We start from the raw sequence: 17,844 nt of genomic DNA, 5'->3' as shown, positions 1-17,844 counted from the left end.
GGATACCACTTAGATTGTGCCAGTGAGATCAAGACAGAATGGATTAGTGTGTGGGTTTTGAATGTGTTTCTAGGTGGTCTGCCAGGGCTCCTTTTTTATGAAAAGAGACTAGAATGGTGGTTGGACTAGTGCCAGAGATGGAATTAGATGTAAACACTGTTTTGAATGGCTCAGCGGGGTTATAGGAATTAAAGGTTTAGTTGCAGAGTAAGATGGAATTCTATAAGGTGGATCTTGGATCTGGTTAGGACTAGTTAGAGATCAGAGAGAGAGGAAATTATATAAGGGATTGTGTTGGTATCAGATAAGAGCACTGTGAGTGTTGAATATATTTTGAGAATTGGTTTAATGCTCGGTGTTTGTGAATCAGAGGAATGGTGCATTCAAAGGTTTATTTGAATGGGATTTGTGATCGTTTTGGACAATGGTACTGTGGTATCTTCTCTGCGGAGATTTTCCAAAGTTGAAGAGTGCCTTAGGGACAGGAGTGTCCATGGGTGGTAAAGATATTTTAGGTGCCTTGGGAAAGTGTTCTAGATCTTTTATGGACCAGGATCAGTTAGTGGATTGTTATGACATCTCGGTGACAGAGGAAAGTGATTGCTTATGCAACAGGTTGATTAACGGATCTGACCAGGACTAGAGTAGAGTTCCTGGTGGGCCAGGTGGCCAGTTTATTGTTTGAGATTATCATCTCAGGGAAGATAAAAGGGAAAGATGGTTAAGTGAGTCACAGGTGGGAAAGATTGAATGGAAAGCTTTAGCTGGACTAGCTAAGAGTTGTACAGTGACAGATATGAACTTGTTATGGTACTGAGATTGGACTTGGAATCCGATGGACATTGAGATTAGTTGGGAGATTCTGGATGAATCTCATGCTACTCTTTTATTCTTTTACTCGCTTCATTCAGGCATCATGGAAAGGTAACAGGGTATGAAAGCTTCATAGTGGTGGCCTGAGATGGAGAGGGATGTAATGAGATATGTGGTAAAGTTCTTAACCTGTTAGCATGTCAAGACAGAGTATTAGGAATCAGCAAGGCCATTACAGCCTTTTAGTATTTCATAATGGGAATAAGAGAGCATCGTGATGGGTTTCACGGTGGGATTTCCAGGTTAGTGGATCAGTATGAATTGGTATTGAGTCATTGTGGACTAGTAGTCCAAGTGGGTTCATTTTATCAGTAAGGATAAGTAAATAGTATAGCGGATCGGTATTCAAATCTCTTTGTGAAAGGGATAGAGCGCCTTCATGAAATTCAAGGTCTATCTTATCAGATGAAGACTCGATTGTGACTTCCAGGTTCTGGAAGGGTTAAGAAGGCAATGACTATAGAGTTAAAATTCAGTACAGATTATTACTCTCAGACTGTTGGTAAATCAGAGAGAAGAGGGTTATCCAATTATTATTGGAGAAACATCTTATAAGATGAATGCATTGATGTATATCTGGATCCTGAGGTGGTTCAGGGGATTAATGAGATTGCTAGAGATTGAAGCTTGGATGCTCACTTCTCAGAATGAATGGAAGAGTTTAACTGAATTGAAAAGTAGGAATGTGGAATTCCAGGTAGAAGAATGTGTCTTCTTTAGAGTATCACCATGGAAAGGGGTGAGGAATTAAAGCAAGCTAAGCCCTGATCATCTCAGCAGTTAGATCCTGGATTGGTCTGGATAGAGTATCTTTGGCATTGTTAGTTGTACACAATGTATTATGTATTTCCATGCGGTGGACATGGGTTAAAGGAACTTATGAGTTGAGGTTAAGTATTCCAGTAAGGAATAGCCAGTTCAGATTGTGACAGAAGTAATAGGGTTCTGTTGAACAGAGTGTACCTTGAGTTAAGGTAACGTTACAGAGATAGTGAGGTCGAGGAAGCGACCTGAGAAATTGGAGTCAATTGAGCGGAATTGTTATTCCGAGTTGTTTGAGCGAATTTCGAGGACGAAATTTCTATAAGGAGGGGATAGTTATAATGCTCCGAATTTCCTAATAAGGGTTAGGACCTTGATTAGGAGTCCGGGAGGGCCATAATTGATTTATTATGGTATTAAATGACTATATGCGTGTTAATGTGAATTATATTATTATATGATGATAAATGCATGCATATAGGTGTGTTTATAAGGATAAGGGCATTTTGGTAATTTGGCCTGTTCAGGGCATATTTGTAAATTGGGTGCATATTGTAATTTGTGAATGAGTTTTTATTATTATGGAGATTTATTCGAGCTATTCGGCATGAGACGATCATAGATTATGAGTTAGCGGTTTTGTCATAACGGGGTCAAGTTTGGGGTAATAGAAATGTTTATTTGATGATAAATTTGGAGTATTTGAGATCATGATGGAATTTTGGAAGTTTTGACTATAATGTCCCTGGGGGTGTTTTTGGGACCCCAAGCCCTAGGTTTTATTTGAGGTTACTTAAGCTTGAAGTAGCTTGTCAGATAAGAACGTACGTTAGAAAATCTCTCTCTCCCTTCCCGATAGCCTATTTTACCGTTCGAAGCTTTCTTAAAGGAATTTCGAGTTCTAGGAGTCAGAATCAAGCGAGGATCGAGGCTTAGCGATCCTAGGAAATATTAGGAGCTTCTTGACCGAAGGATTTGACAGAAAATAACCCAATTGAAGGTAATCGAAGTTTGAGTTTTGAGTTTTTCGAGTTTCTAAGCTTTGAATTAGACTTTGTGAATTTTTGAGTTTTTGGTTGGTTTGAACCTTGGGTTTTGAGGGTTATCGAGCTTTGGGAAGCTTGGGAACTTTGATTTGATGATTGGGGAATGTTTAGGTATGATTTTGGAGGCTTTGGAGTGTTAAAAACACGTTTGGGAATGGCCCAGAGTTGGGGGACGCGACCCTGTTCTTGGGGTGCCGCAGCCCTGCTTTGAAGAAGCAAGTGGGTGTGTTGTACCTGCTGGGCGCCGCGGCCCTTGCTTCAGGAAATTCTGGGGGCCGCGGCCCAAGGTGCCAGGACCGCAGCCCTTGCCCTGTTTTCACCCTGTTTGCTCGTTTTGACCCCGGGAACTTAGCTATGGGCCTCGGGAGTGTTCCTTCTACTTGGATTAGTTTGGATTGTTGTCCCGGAGGCTAGATTTTGGTTTGGTAACCTATGTTGATCATTTTATTGATGGTATCCCATATTTGGTTATGACTAGGTGATCGCTAAGGGCTTAAAGGTTGATCGTTCTCAAGGGTCGTTCTTATATTGGTTCTTGCTCGAATCTGAGGTAAGAAAACTGCACCCTGTGTATATGTGACATGCATGGCTATTCTTGATGCATGTTGGTTGATTGTTAAGTATGACATGCATGGCTATGATTGGTGCATGTTGGATTGTTAAGTATAATGCATATGATGCATGAGAAACATGTGATTAGGACATGCTTTACATATTGAGTATGATATTGTTTAGAGCTTGAGCCTCTATGTTCGTGCATAGTCCTAATTGTACTAGTACATGTTAAGTAAGCATGCTGAATACCTTGTTTATGGATATTGGATATGTGATATATGTTTGGTGGCATGGCTTACTTGTGGGTGGCACTGACTTATTAGCCAGAATCGGCAATGTTGTTAGATCCATGTGTGAAGCTGTGATTTACTAGTCAAGTTCACAATGGGTTGAACACTGGTCGTGTTTTACTGATCTAAGAGTCAGAAATGGCATAGCGTCATGAACGCTGAGCCAAATGAAGATTAGATCTAATCGATATTAGCAAAGAATGACTCATATGTGGTATTAACGCTGGACCGACCCTAAGGTCGATGAACTTATAAGCGCTTGGCTAGTCTGAGACTAGTTATTCAGAGCCAGGCCATATGGCTCGGTGACTGTTTGTCACATGGCTAGGGAACGTTGTTCCAAGGTTATGACTGTAAGTCATGGGGAAGGTTATGTTGGTGACTATTCACCATGCACCTATCCTGTTCAAACTTATGAAGGTTCTCGTATCAGTTAAGCTCGAGTGACCCTAACGTCACATGGCTAGAGGGGGTTGTACCCACGTTTGTGACTGTTGCGACTGTCACCTATTTGTTTGGGGCTAAGAGTCCTGGATGATTATTATGATCATTGGTTGATGTATTATACTCAACATTATGTTTCTATATTGGGGCTAAGAGTTCTGGATGATTATTATGATCATTGGTTGATGTGTTGTACTCAACATTATGTGGATCTATTGTTTGTTGGAGTAGGGCGTGTGCCTTATGATCTGATGACATGTTGTAACTGTTCATGAGCATATTAAGTTTTCTTGCTGAGCTTCGCCTCACGGGTGCTATGTGGTGCAGGTAAAGGCAAAAGAAAGCTGGACCATCCTTGAGTTGGAGAGCTTAGGTGATGAGGTGTACATATGCAGCGACTCATCCACCACGACCGAGGTTGAGAAGGAACTAGGGTTAAACCCTGTTTTGCAGCTTAGAACGGCCTGTTGTAAATATTTTCTTGTAGTAGACTCTGAAATTATAATTTTGGGATCCCAACATATATATATTAAACGTTCTAATGAAACGTTATCTTATCCAAAAAACTTAATCCCTAAACCGCTAATCATACTTAGTACACGATTTTGGCCAAATGACTCGATTAGCGAGTTTAGCACTGTTTACAAGGCACACCGTAACGGTCCCTGGAGTTTAGGGCGTTACACTCGAGCCTTTCGGCATGAGACGATCATGAAATGCAAGTGTTCGGTCTGGTCATAACGGGTTTAAGTTCGGGGCTCGGGGTGAGTCTCGGAGTGATTTTAATGATTAGAGCATTACCAGGAATTAAAGGGTAATGGGATATAATTTATTGGTGTTTGAGAATATTGAGAATAGCGGGAATTGGAGAGCGTTAATTATGATTAACGAGATAGGTGCGAAAGGACGATTTTTCCCTTGGGAGCCTTTAGAAACTCTTTTTAGACCTAGGGGTATTTTGGTATTTTCACCCCTAGGATAGATATCAGCCATTAAGGCTGTAGAACCTTGTCAAAAACAGAGTCCTCTTCTCCTTCTCTCCTGATGGTTTCTCTCCCTCATTTCTCTTTGAATTTTCAAGCTTTTCTTGAGAAACCAAGCCAAGGAACCAAGCTGGGATAAGCTAGGGTTATGCTCCACCATTGAAGAGGGTGTGTTGCTGAGATTGAGGTGAGTTTTTAGCCATTAGAACTCTTGGTTTTGCTCTGTTTTCTTAGTTAAGTTTCAGCTGGTTTTTGAGTTGAAAAGTTGGAGTTTTGGCTAGGGTTCTTGTGGTTGTGATGCTTAGGGCATGTGAGGATGGTATTTGGGTTAATTTGGGACTTAATTTGATGTTTGTAAGCTTTTGGTTTGGGTTAGAAATAGTGGAATCGAAGGAAAGATTTTCTGGGCAGTTGCTGGCTGAAGGTAGCGCTACAGCGCCCAGTATAGGGCGCTACAGCGCTACCTGCAGGGGAGGTTAGGGCGGTTTGGTTTTGAGAAGAGCGCTGGGGCGCTAGGTGGGTAGCGCTACCCTGTTTCTTCAGAACCCCGTTTTGAGTGTTTTTAAGGGTTTTTGGCTCGGGGTTTCAATCCTTAAGGCCCGGGATCGAATCTACTCACCGTGTGGGCATGTTTCAAGGTCCCGAGAGTGGGGTTTAGACCAAGACCTTATTCTTGTTGATTTTCATTAATCGGAGGTTATGTTTGGTTATGACTAGGTGACCGCTAATGGATTAAGGATCGATCGTTCTCAAGGGTCGTTCTTGTTCTAATTCTCGCTCGAACCGGAGGTAAGAAAACTGCACCCTGTGTATATGTGACATGCATGGTTATACTTGATGCATGTTGGATGTTTAAATGTAATGCACGAGAAACATGTGACTAGGACTTGCTATGTATACTGAATATGAGATTGGTCAGAGATTGAGCCTCTGTGTTTATGCATGATCCTAATTGTACTAGTAATTGTTAAGTAAGCATGCTGAATGCCCGGTATTCAAATATTTCACATATGATATATGTTTGGTGGCATTGCTTACTTGTGTATGGTACTGATTAGTCAGGGACGGCACTAGTCGCGTATCACTGACCTAAGAGTCAGAAACGGCATAAGCGTTCTGAACGCATGGCCGAATGAAGATTAGATCTAATCGATATCAGCATTGAATGACTCATATGGGTTATTAATGCTGGACCGACCCTAAGGTCGATGAAACTTATAAGCGCTTGTCTAGTCTAAGACTAGTTACTCAGAGCCAGGGCCTAAGGCCTAGGTGACTTCTTGTCACATGGCTAGGGAACAGAGTTCCACGGTTATGACTCTATGGTCATGAGGAAGGTTATGTTGGTGACTAGTCATCATGCACCTATCCTATTTAAGCTAGTGAAAGGATCACTTATCTACTCGATAGGCTTATGCTGGTGACTATTTCACCAAATACCTATCTTGTTTAAGATAGTGAAAGGATCACTTATTTATATAGGGAACGGAACCCACCTTAGTGACTATACCACTATCACTCTTCTATCTTGGGCTAAAAGCCCTGGATGATTATTATGATCATTGGTTGATGTGTTATATTCGACACTACGTGAACTCATATGCCTGCTTGATTAGGGCTATAATTGCTAGGCGTGTGCCTTATGATTTGATGACATGTTATTACTGGTCATGAGCATATTAAGTTTTCTTGCTGGGCTTCGGCTCATGGGTGCTATGTGGTGCAGGTAAAGGCAAAAGAAAGCTGGACCATCCTTGAGCTAGAGAGCTTAGGTGACGATGTGTACATATGCGGCTGCTCGACCACCACGACCGAGGGTTGAAAGAGGAACTAGGGTTAAACCCTGTTTTGCTGCTTAGATCGGCGTGTTGTAAATATTTTCTTGTAATAGACTCTGAAACTATATTTTTGGGATCCCAATGTATACAATAAACGTTCTAATGAAACGTTACATCTTAACCAAAATTTTTAATCCCTAAACCGCTAATCATACTTAGTTACATAATTTTGGCCAAATGGCTCGATTAGCGAGTTTAGCACTGTTTACAAGGGACAATGTAACGGTCCCTGGAGTTTGGGGCGTTACACTGGTGAACTTGGTAACCCTCGAGAAATCAGTTGGGACCAACTCTGGTGCGAACTTGGATAGACGATCAAATTGTTGAGCGTACTCGACTACTGTTAAATTGCCCTGCTTCAGACTGGCAAACTCTTCTACCTTGGAAGCGATAAATGTCGAGTTGTAATACTTTTTGTGAAACAGCTCCACAAATCTAGCCCAAGTCATGGTGGCGACGTCATGAGTTTGGGGTACTAAATCCCACTAGATTCTAGCATCCTTTTTCAGGAGAAGAAACCCAGGATATGCGATCCGCATTGCTGAGGTTCATATGTGCTAGAATAGGCTCTACATTCCTGAGCCATTATTCTGCCTTAAAGGGGGTGGTTGTCCCTTCAAATTTTGGAGCGTGTTGCTTACGGAAACGCTCGTAGATTGGCTCTATGTACTGAGCTAGATAAGGCACGTAGTTTTCCACCAACCATCCCCCATATGGACCTACTTGCTGGGGTGCTTGAGCCGCTGGCTGAGGCTGTGGCTGAGGTTGTGGCTGAGGCTGGGGTTGTTTTCATTGTTGTTGCAGCAGTTCTTCCACTTGTTGTCATAACCGGATAATCTCAGCAGTGTTGTCGACCGTAGGTGGTGCATTTCTATTGGTAGCAGCTATAGTAGCGTACGCTCCCCTTCTTCGAATTGGAGGGGCTTCATGAGTCTCGTTGGCAGTGCTGGGGGCATTGCCATTCATGTGTGCAGACCTTCGTAGCAACATCTTTAGTAAAGTTCTAACAATTAAGAAAAACACGTTAGAACTTACCCTAATAGGTTCTAAGGCAAAACTTAATCTAAGCAAACATAACTCAGACCTATCAGTTATGATTTCTTATGAAAAAATTATGTAAGCCTTCTTTATAATTAGGGTGTGTTTCTATACTTAGAACATTAAGCCATATTTATTATTTTCTAAGTCTGTTTATAAACCACGCTATATGACTTAATTCTCAGGCTCGAAACTCGTTGCTGTTCCAAAGTTAACCATATTGAGGGAGAGTTGGGATCAGTAAAATCGTTCCCACTACTATGCCCCCCTAAACTCTCAATACAGAACCCGATTCATTGATTTGTATCCACCCTCACCGAACTCAGTCATTATTTATTAAATTTATAACAACTTTATTCATTTGGAAAAAGATTTTCACTAATTACAATCACAAATTCGAAAACATAATAAATAAAGAAACTATACTAATAATAACTAGGGTAAATCTCTAAAAATTAGGATCTTCTACATCTGACCCTTCATCTAACATATCATCATCTATCTCTTCATAATCATAATTACTATGAGCCTCGAAACTACCTCGGAGAATATTCATTAAGATATTATGCTTTTGTTCATTAGTGAATTGAAACTCAAACTTAGAGCTAAACCTAAGTATAAGAAAATAATATCTCATGGCTATCGGTAAACCATCTTCATCTTCCATAGTCTCCCATAATTCTTCTAATTTTGAAACTACAAAAGGAAAATCCTTAAAAATCCTAATTACTAAGACATATTATTCCATGGCTCTCATCATAATTTGCTTAGTGGTTTGAAGGTGAACTATCCCCTTGTGAAATAAGATCAATCTTTGAGTGATCCTTTCTAGCACTCCTATTGTATTCCTTGGTTCTCTAATCCTTTTCAATGCCTTAATGGCTCAGATATCATGATAAGTCAAAGCTCCATTCATTTTTAACTGAAAACATAATGACTAAAAATGTTGGCTATTAACATAAACATAACATGCATAACATAAACACTTACATTGGCGGTTAGATTCGGAGCTTTTGCGTGTGTATCAAGGAGAACTTTATGCATATGAACTTTGATCTCTGATACCAACTGTAATGCCCCGACTAATTCTAAGACATCGGATCATTAAAAACTACTAAGACATAGCTACTATTTTGGAATACCTACATAGGATAATAGAACTTTATTATAAAAATCCAAAATACGGGATCCCATTGTTATTACATAAAAACATAAAGAAAACATAAACCTTTAATTATTTGTTCAAATACTAAATGCGGAAAATAAATACATAAATTGAAAATACTCAAAAATAAAAACTTCATCCTCGTTCTTCCAGCAGTCCATCCATTCAATCCATCCCTAATACACATGCCAAAGCTGCCATGAATCTGTCCCGCCTTCCAAGCTTATTTTCCTGCACCATCTAAAATAAAAGGAATGAGCCTAATGCCCAGCAAGGAAAATCTACTAAAACATAACATAAATCATAAGACTAAAACATATACTATAAAACATATGGTGTAAAAATGTATATCATATAAACATAGGACTACAATATTAATGACCATTAACTCATTACTGTAGTATGTAATAAAACCATCTAGGTCCTCAGTCTACTAATTGAGGTAGGTTAAATCATAAAATAGTATATGATAAACCATCTAGGTCTTAAGTCTACTAATCGAGGTAGGTTAGATCATAACTCTAAACTACGATAATAATAAAAAATTTGGGATTTGATTTGATATCTAAGCAACTATAATACCTAAATGACTATAACATAAAACATATACATATATATACATAGCTCTATAACATAACATATCATATGAACATATCATAACACATATAATCTAACCTATTTTCCTTACCAAAAACTGGGATATTGGAGACAAGAGCGGGATTGGAAAACTCCTAGAACCAACAATAAGAATCATACGTTTCTAAAGAAATGGAGATGAAAAGGAGATCTAAACCATAAAGATAGAAACTTACTGAAAACCTTAAGTTGCAAGAAACTTAAACACCTAACTAAAAGCCATAATAACAAGTTAGGATCAAAAGAACTATAATGAACTAAACCTGAGGATAAGAATACCTTTGATAGACTAGAGCTTCGACCTACACCTCAATACCGAAATGTAACTCTATCTTACTTCCCAAGTGTTTAGAAAAGCTTTTAATCACAAATTCCCTAGTATTTTCTCTCTAGAATAAACTTAGCAAATTGGAGGCTCTGAAGATTGCTTGAATAATAAATGAAATGGATGAGTACTAGGTCCTATTTATAGAGTTCAGGGAGTGAAACTAACCCCCTTTAAAAAGAATAAATATATGAATATTAATTGAATAAATTTGAATTATCTGTTCAACAGATGCCCAGAACTCGGTCAAAAACGTTCTGAAGCAAATCTAAGTTGTTGATGGCTGTTTTTAATTCGGTTCCACAAAATTTCAAAAAAACATCACAAAGGGCCAATATATCTCCCCTATAGGCGATATATCGCCTGCCCCTATGTCCCGAGCTTTCATGGTTTCGTTCGTACGAAGTCGACGTGTTTTCCATATCAACCTTAGGCAACATATCAACCCCTATAGCTACGATATATCGGCATACGCTGATATTTTAAACACGTTTTTGTACACTTTCAGCACACTTGGAGTTTGTTAAAACAACTTTGACTTAGTAAAAAGTGATCCTAACAGCTGCTGGAAGGTTCTAGATCTATCTTTTATTAATTTATTAATCTAAAATCCTTAAATCATTAAATAAACATACATGTGACTAAACATACATGTGACAAGTGTCACATTCATAATTATTCTATCTAAACCTTAGGTTATAATAAATAATATTTCTAGGACCAGCTATATTAATCAAACCTTATGTTAAAATTAATATTTCTAAACTATAGATTAAACTTGTAAAATCCATAACTATTTCTATGAGTATCCAACTAAGTCCCAACTTGAACCAATATCCACGAAAACTTTAATACTACAAGCTACTAAAATTCTGAGACGCTACATGGTCTCATAAAATCAATGCCCCATACATAAAAAATCTTGATAATAAGTATGGGAGTTTGGGGCATTTGATCCCTAGCAGTCATATTACCAACTCGTTGACAACGGTCACATGCCTTGCAATATGCACATGGATCTTTAAAGATTGTAGGCCAATAAAAATTGCTATCAAGTACTTTATGGGCTGTTATTTTTGGTCCAAAATGACCTCCACAAGCATGAGAATGCGAGAAAGCAAGGATAGATTGAAATTTAGAATCAGGAACACACCTTCGTATGACTTGATCAGCGCAATGTTTCCTTGAATAAGGCTCATCCCAAATGTAAAACCTAGCATCGTGTTTAATCTTGTTCTTTTGAGCTTGTGTAAGATCTCATGGTAACTCTTTAGTGGCCAAATAGTAAACATTATCAACAAACCATTGAGTAACTTCTTTAAGAGCTAGGAGTTGTTTGTATGGAAATTTTTCATTTAATGGCAAGTTATCTTCATCCTGAATAAGTCTACTTAAATGATTCGCCACCAAGTTTTCTGACCTTCTCTTGTCTTTTATTCCAGATCAAATTCTTGAAGGAGTAAATCCACCAAATAAGTCTAGGTTTAGCTTCTTTCTTAGCTAGTAAATATTTAAGAGCTGCATGGTCAGTGTAAACAATAACTTTAGTTCCAATCAAGTAAGACTGAAACTTTTCTAGAGCAAAGATGATCGCTAAAATATCTTTTTCCGTAGTAGAGTAATTCAACTGAGGATCATTAAGAGTCCGAGAGGCATTGTAATGCCCACTCTATTCTACAAATGTATGATAACAATTATGAAAAATAAGAGAAGTTATTTTTTTATTCATACTTTTGAGTACATTACACTGTTAATCGAATGCTAGAGCTATTAAGTAAAGTAGAAGAATAACTAATGAAAACACAACTATAATATCCACGGGCACTTCATTAGTATAATGCCCATAGAATGATGTAAAGTACAAGCAAGCAATCACTAAAGTTATGAGCAATAAAGAGAAATTCATGATTAGAGGATGAATTTATCTAGAAGGCTAAAAGATGAAGAAGTTGTTGCAATTAAATGGTTGAAGGAACAAGTATTTATAGGACAAAAACTAGCCGTTATGACTGTTGGTGAATAGTGATCCGACCGTTGGAAACTATATCCTGACCGTTGGGGATATAGCTGTTGTAATAGTATTCTATTGTGGGATTTTTAACAATTCTAAGTTGTTGAAGTAACTAACACATGAGAATAATTAATTTATGGATGTTAGAGATATTTTTTCAGAAAAGTTTGTGAGTAAAAAATGTTGAACTAAGCAATATAAGAAGATTGGCAAGTTTTTATTTTTTGGTTACTAATCACCGGGTACTATTCATGACATTATTCATAATGGGTCCCACAGCGGGGACCGCAAGGGTCCCACAATAGGGTCCCAGAGCGGGGTCCATCCCATGGGTTCCCACATATTGATGCAGTAGCAATATAATGCGCTTGTGCAGTGATGACTTCAGCAAATTATTATGCTTAGTATTTTGGATATTTTATTATTTTACTATGCAACATAGTAACCCAAGGTTTTCCTATAAATAGGCTATTCGAAATTCATTTTGAACTACAAAACCTCATTTTCTTTCTCTCACTCTGCCTAAAAATCTTCTTAGCACTCTTTTAAAATTCTAAATCTCTAAGATCTAGGTGAAGTTCTGTCTGTAGCGCTAGCCTACCAAGACCTTTTAGGTAAGCTATTTCCTGAGCTTTTCGGTTCAGTTATTTAGCCAAAATTTATATATAGATTATTTTACCATGCCGTTATAATGTCAAAATTTATATATAGATTATTTTACTATGTATTTATATTGCCAAAATGTATATATAGATTATTTTACTATGTCGTTATAATGCCAAAAATTTATATAGATTATTTTACTATGCTGATATAATGCCAAAATTTATATATAGATTATTTTACTATGCAGTTATAATGCCAAAATTTATATATAGATTATTTTACCATGTCGTTATAATGCCAAAATTTATATATAGATTATTTTACTATGTAGTTATAATGCCAAAATTTATATATAGATTATTTTACTATACCATATAATGCCAAAATTTATATATAGATTATTGTACTATGTCGTTATAATGCCAAACATTTATATATAGATTATTTTACCATGTCGTTATAATGCCAAAATTTATATATAGATTATTTTACTATGCAGTTATAATGCCAAAATTTATATATAGATTATTTTACCATGTCGTTATAATTTACAATGCAAAAATTGAAATATAAACTATTTTTAATGTGTCATTATAATACTAAATTTATATAGGTTATGGTCACACTTTGGACTATTATGGACTTTGTACACCCTTATGTGGACTATTATCTGGACTTTTATTATATGACCTTTCCATATTATTATGGACTGGTATTATATGACCTGGACATTTCTGTATGACCATGACCATGAGTTTTAGACAAAGATCTTGCCATAGAAAATTATAGTATGACCATACGCCTGAATATAAAATAAATAATAAAATAGGAAAAAGGAAATAATAACAATTATAAACTAAAATTATATCATGTATATTTTATGTAAGTTAATAGTGTGTGTTTTTATCAGGAAGCTAACAATTTCGGTTGTTTTATCAGGACGCGAGGTAAGTAGAATCCTCATCTACAACATAAGTCTTTTATGTGTCTTATGTGAATTTATATTCTTTACATGTTATTCTTTCATATTGTTTTTAGGCATAAGTTATTTTCAAGCATGTTATATTTATTATCCATAAGCACGCTTAATGTTTATAGATAAGTTATTGAAAGCGTTAAAGTAGAGGTGTTGCTTGGAAGGCCTATGTCCCAAAATGTAATAAGGGAGACGTACTTCCCTATATAATGAATGTTTATGAGGGAGAAATTCCCTATTATCATGTCTATGTTTAGATAGAATGCGATTCCCTATATAATGCTGGCAGCAGCATCCTCTAGGGCCTAAAAGAAAGAAAATACATAACATGTTGCACGTTTATTTTAATGCATATGAGGTAGTTATTTTTCTTACTGAGCCTTAGCTCATCAAATAATATTTGTGTTATAGGTAAGATGCCCCAAGTATAAATTGTTGATGAGTATACGTGAAGCCAACATGACTGTACATATGGGTCTAACTTGAAGGGAGTGGAGTTTTGCTATGCTATATTATAAATAAACGAGAAACTTGATTTTATATCTATATTTCATTAAAAGTATTTTGTTAATTTTATAATTTACATAAAGCTTTAAAAGAATTTCGTGAACTTTGTAATTTACATAAAACTTTTAAATTTATCGGTTGGACACATCTATAGTTCTACGTTAAGGTGTAGTAACGCCAAGTAAATTATTTCTAAAAGTATTAAGATTTGTATGTAAGATAAAGTTTTTTTTATTTGGTTGTGAGTACTATATAGTTTGAAGTTATGAACAATACTTTATGTATTTTTAATAAAGTTTTTGTAAATTCAGAATTTCAATAATTCTATATTCAAATATAAATTTTATTTTACACTATATATATGTATGTTAAGTAAGGAGGTCGTTACATGCATAGTATATAACATGAGGAACCTTGCCAACTCTTTGCCCAAGGACCGCTCCTACTGCATAATCTTTAGCGTCACACATTATTTCAAATGGTAACTCCCAATTCTGTGGCTGAATTGTAGGCGTGGATGTGAAGGATTCCTTCAATTTGTTGAATGCGAGCAAACATTTATCATTAAATTCAAAGGCCACATCCTTTTGAAGAAGATTGCATAATGGGGAAGCAATTTTAGAGAAATCCTTTATAAACTGCCTATAAAATCCTGAGTGACCAACAAATGATCTTATTTCTTTTACACTTGATACTGGTGGAAGAGAACGAATGAGATCAATTTTGGCCTTGTCCACTCCAATCCCTTTTCTGAAATAACATGCCCTAACACAATACCTTGTTGCACTATAAAGTGACACTTCTCCCAATTCAATACAAGATTACTGTCAATAAATCATTTAAGAACTAGAGTTAAGTTGTGGAGGCACTTATCAAAAAAATCACCATAGACACTAAAATCATCCACAAACACTTCTATGATGTTCTCTATGTAATATGAGAAAATACTAACCATACATCGCTGAAAAGTGGTGGGAGCATTGCATAATCCAAATGGCATTCGGCGAAAAGGAAAGGTGCCAATTGGGCTTGTAAATGTGGTATTCTCTTGGTCTCCAGGAGCAATAACAATCTGATTATAACCTGAATAACCATCAAGAAAGCAGTAATAAGAGTGTCTCGCTAATCTTTCAAGCATTTGATCAATGAATGGCAAAGGGAAGTGGTATTTTTGGGTTGCAGTGTTCAACTTTCTACAATCAATACAAACTCGCCAACCTATTTGGAATCTAGTGGGCACTAACTCATTCTCAACAATCTTTACCACAGTGATGCCTGATTTCTTAGTAACTACTTGAATCAGACTCACCCACTTGCTATCAGAAATAAGGTAAATCACACCCACATTTAAGAACTTCAATACCTCCTTTTTAACTACTTCCATCGTAGGTGTATTTAACCTTTGCTGAGCTTCTCTAGAAGGCTTTGACCCATATTCAAGGAGAATATGGTGCATGCATATAGTTGGGCTTATTCCCTAGATATTTGTTATGGTCCACCCTATGGCTGTTTTGTATTCCTAAAGTACCCTTATCAAACGATCCTCTTATACTTGGGTAAGGTGTGTGGTGATCATAAACCGATAATGTCTCTTTCTCACCCAAGTAAACATATTTAAGATGCTCTGGTAGTGGTTTTAATTCAAGCTTGGGTGGTGATTTAACAGATGGTTGAAGATGCTTATGAGAAATAGGCAACTCTAAAAACGGTACCTCTTTAGAAACCTCTCCACCACTATTAAGTGCAGCCACCGTCTCCTCTACTTCAGTAGTGACATCCTCTATCTTCAAGTATATTGGTTCCCTCAAAACAACATCTAACCCACCCTCTCCATGTAAATCAAGAATTCTTTGCAACAATGAGTCCAAAATATCAATTGAAGAAACTGAATGAACATCGCTTGGATACCTCATAGCCTCACAAATATTAAAGAGAATCACTTCACCATCAAACTCCATAGTCAAAGTGCTCTCATGAACTATCTATCTTGGTTCTAGATATCTTTAAAAATGGCCTCCCCAATAAAACTGGTGTAGAGCATGGAACTGAGTCATCTTCCATATCAAGAATGTAGAAATTCGCAAGAAACACTAATTCATTTAATTTAACCAATACATCCTCTACTACTCTTGGATAGGCATTAGAACGATCCGCTAATTGAATGATCACCCCTGTTTCTTCAAGTGGTCCCAAATTCAAATAGGTATAAATTGAGTAAGGCATTACATTTATTGAATCACCCAAATCTAACATACATCTTTCAATCCTTTTACTTCCAATAGTGCAAGGAATAGTGAAGGTTCCAAGTTCCTTACACTTTGGTGGAAGTTTTTTATGAAGTACCACCAAAACATTTTTCCCCAGACTCACATTTTCCTTCCCTTTTAGCTTCCTCTTATTGGAGTATAAATCCTTTAAAAACTTTGCATGTCGAGGTACTTGTTTAATGGCATCAAGTAAGGGAATGTTTACCTCAACCTTGCGAAAAATTTATAATATTACCTGTTCAGCGTCATCTTTCTTTGTCTTTCTGAAACGACTAGGAAATGGAGGAGTAGTGACATAAGTGGGAATAGTGGGTTTAGGTTTAGGTGTTGTAGTTGGGGTTTCATCTTTGTCTTGATGGGCAAGTTGAGTAGGAGGTAATGGGCATCGTTTGAACTTGATGGAATAGTAGGTGGATCATAAGCCTTGCCATCTCTTAATGTGATGGCATTAACGTTTTCCCTTGGATTCCTAACAGATTGTGAAGGTAACTTTCCTAGATTCTGTGGCTCACTTTGACTTAATGAAGTGGCTATTTGACCCATAGTATTTTCTAGATTTTTCAGGGATGCTTGAGCGCCTTGAAGAATTACTTGAGTCTGTATATTGGAGGCCACTAACGTTTTTAGCATATCCACCATTGATGGATCCTGAGCTTGTGAGATAGGGGTTGTTGAGGATGAGGTGCATAGGCATGTTAAGGCCTTTGTTGGTAAGGAAACCCTAGTGGTCTAGTAGGTACAATTTGTTGTTGATTCCCATATCAAAGATTAGGATGTTCCTTCCACCCTTCATTATAAGTTATAGCATAAGGTTCACACCTTTGCCTAGGTTGCCCTGGGAATCCCCCCATTGCATTTACCTACTCATTGATGTCCTCTTGAAGTGTGGGACATGCATCAGTAGGATGCCCCACCAACTGACATATGCGACAAGGTCTCACTTGTTGACCTAAGGTTATTTGTTGAACCATATTAGTCAACTGTGCAAGTTGTTGCTCTACTTTAGAGTTTGTCTCATTTACTCCCTTAACTAAACCCTCACGACAAACTCCAAACTATTGGGAGTTGGCTACAATATTAGAAATTAACCTCCTAGTTGCAGCAGGAGTTTTGTCCACTAGTGCTCCCCCACTTGTTGCATCAATCATGCTCTTGTCCAAGGAAAATAGTCATTCATAAAAGTATTGGATCAATAGTTGTTCTCTTATTTGGTGGTGAGGGCAGCTAGCAAATAGCCTCTTAAATCTCTCCTAATACTCATATAATGACTCTCCAGTCTGTTGGCGAATGCCACAGATTTCATTCCTTATACTACCAACCTTAGACACTGGGAAGTAACGCTCTAAGAACAACGTCTTCATTTCATTCCAGGTATTAACAGTTCTAGTAGGAAGGTAATAGAGCCATTCCTTTGCACCATCCTTTAATGAAAATGGAAAGGCTCTCAATTTAATCTGCTCTTCAGTTACTAACGCTGGCTTCATACTAGAGCAGACTATGTGAAACTCTGTCAGATGCTTAT

At 37.2% G+C, this 17,844-nt stretch overlaps 1 non-coding gene across 1 annotated transcript; it reads left to right on the top strand.

Moving 5' to 3' along the window:
• Nucleotides 1–17,528: 17,528 nt before the first annotated feature.
• LOC133803006 (small nucleolar RNA R71) lies at nt 17,529–17,635 on the top strand. The gene has a single exon (XR_009877743.1). It is a non-coding gene; the product is annotated as a small nucleolar RNA R71 (small nucleolar RNA).
• Nucleotides 17,636–17,844: the final 209 nt, after the last annotated feature.

The sequence above is a fragment of the Humulus lupulus genome, chromosome 9, assembly GCF_963169125.1.
Source record: "Humulus lupulus chromosome 9, drHumLupu1.1, whole genome shotgun sequence".
NCBI lineage: Eukaryota > Viridiplantae > Streptophyta > Magnoliopsida > Rosales > Cannabaceae > Humulus > Humulus lupulus.
The sequence above is the reverse complement of the archived record's forward strand: the minus strand, read 5'-3'. Positions and strand labels throughout refer to the sequence as shown.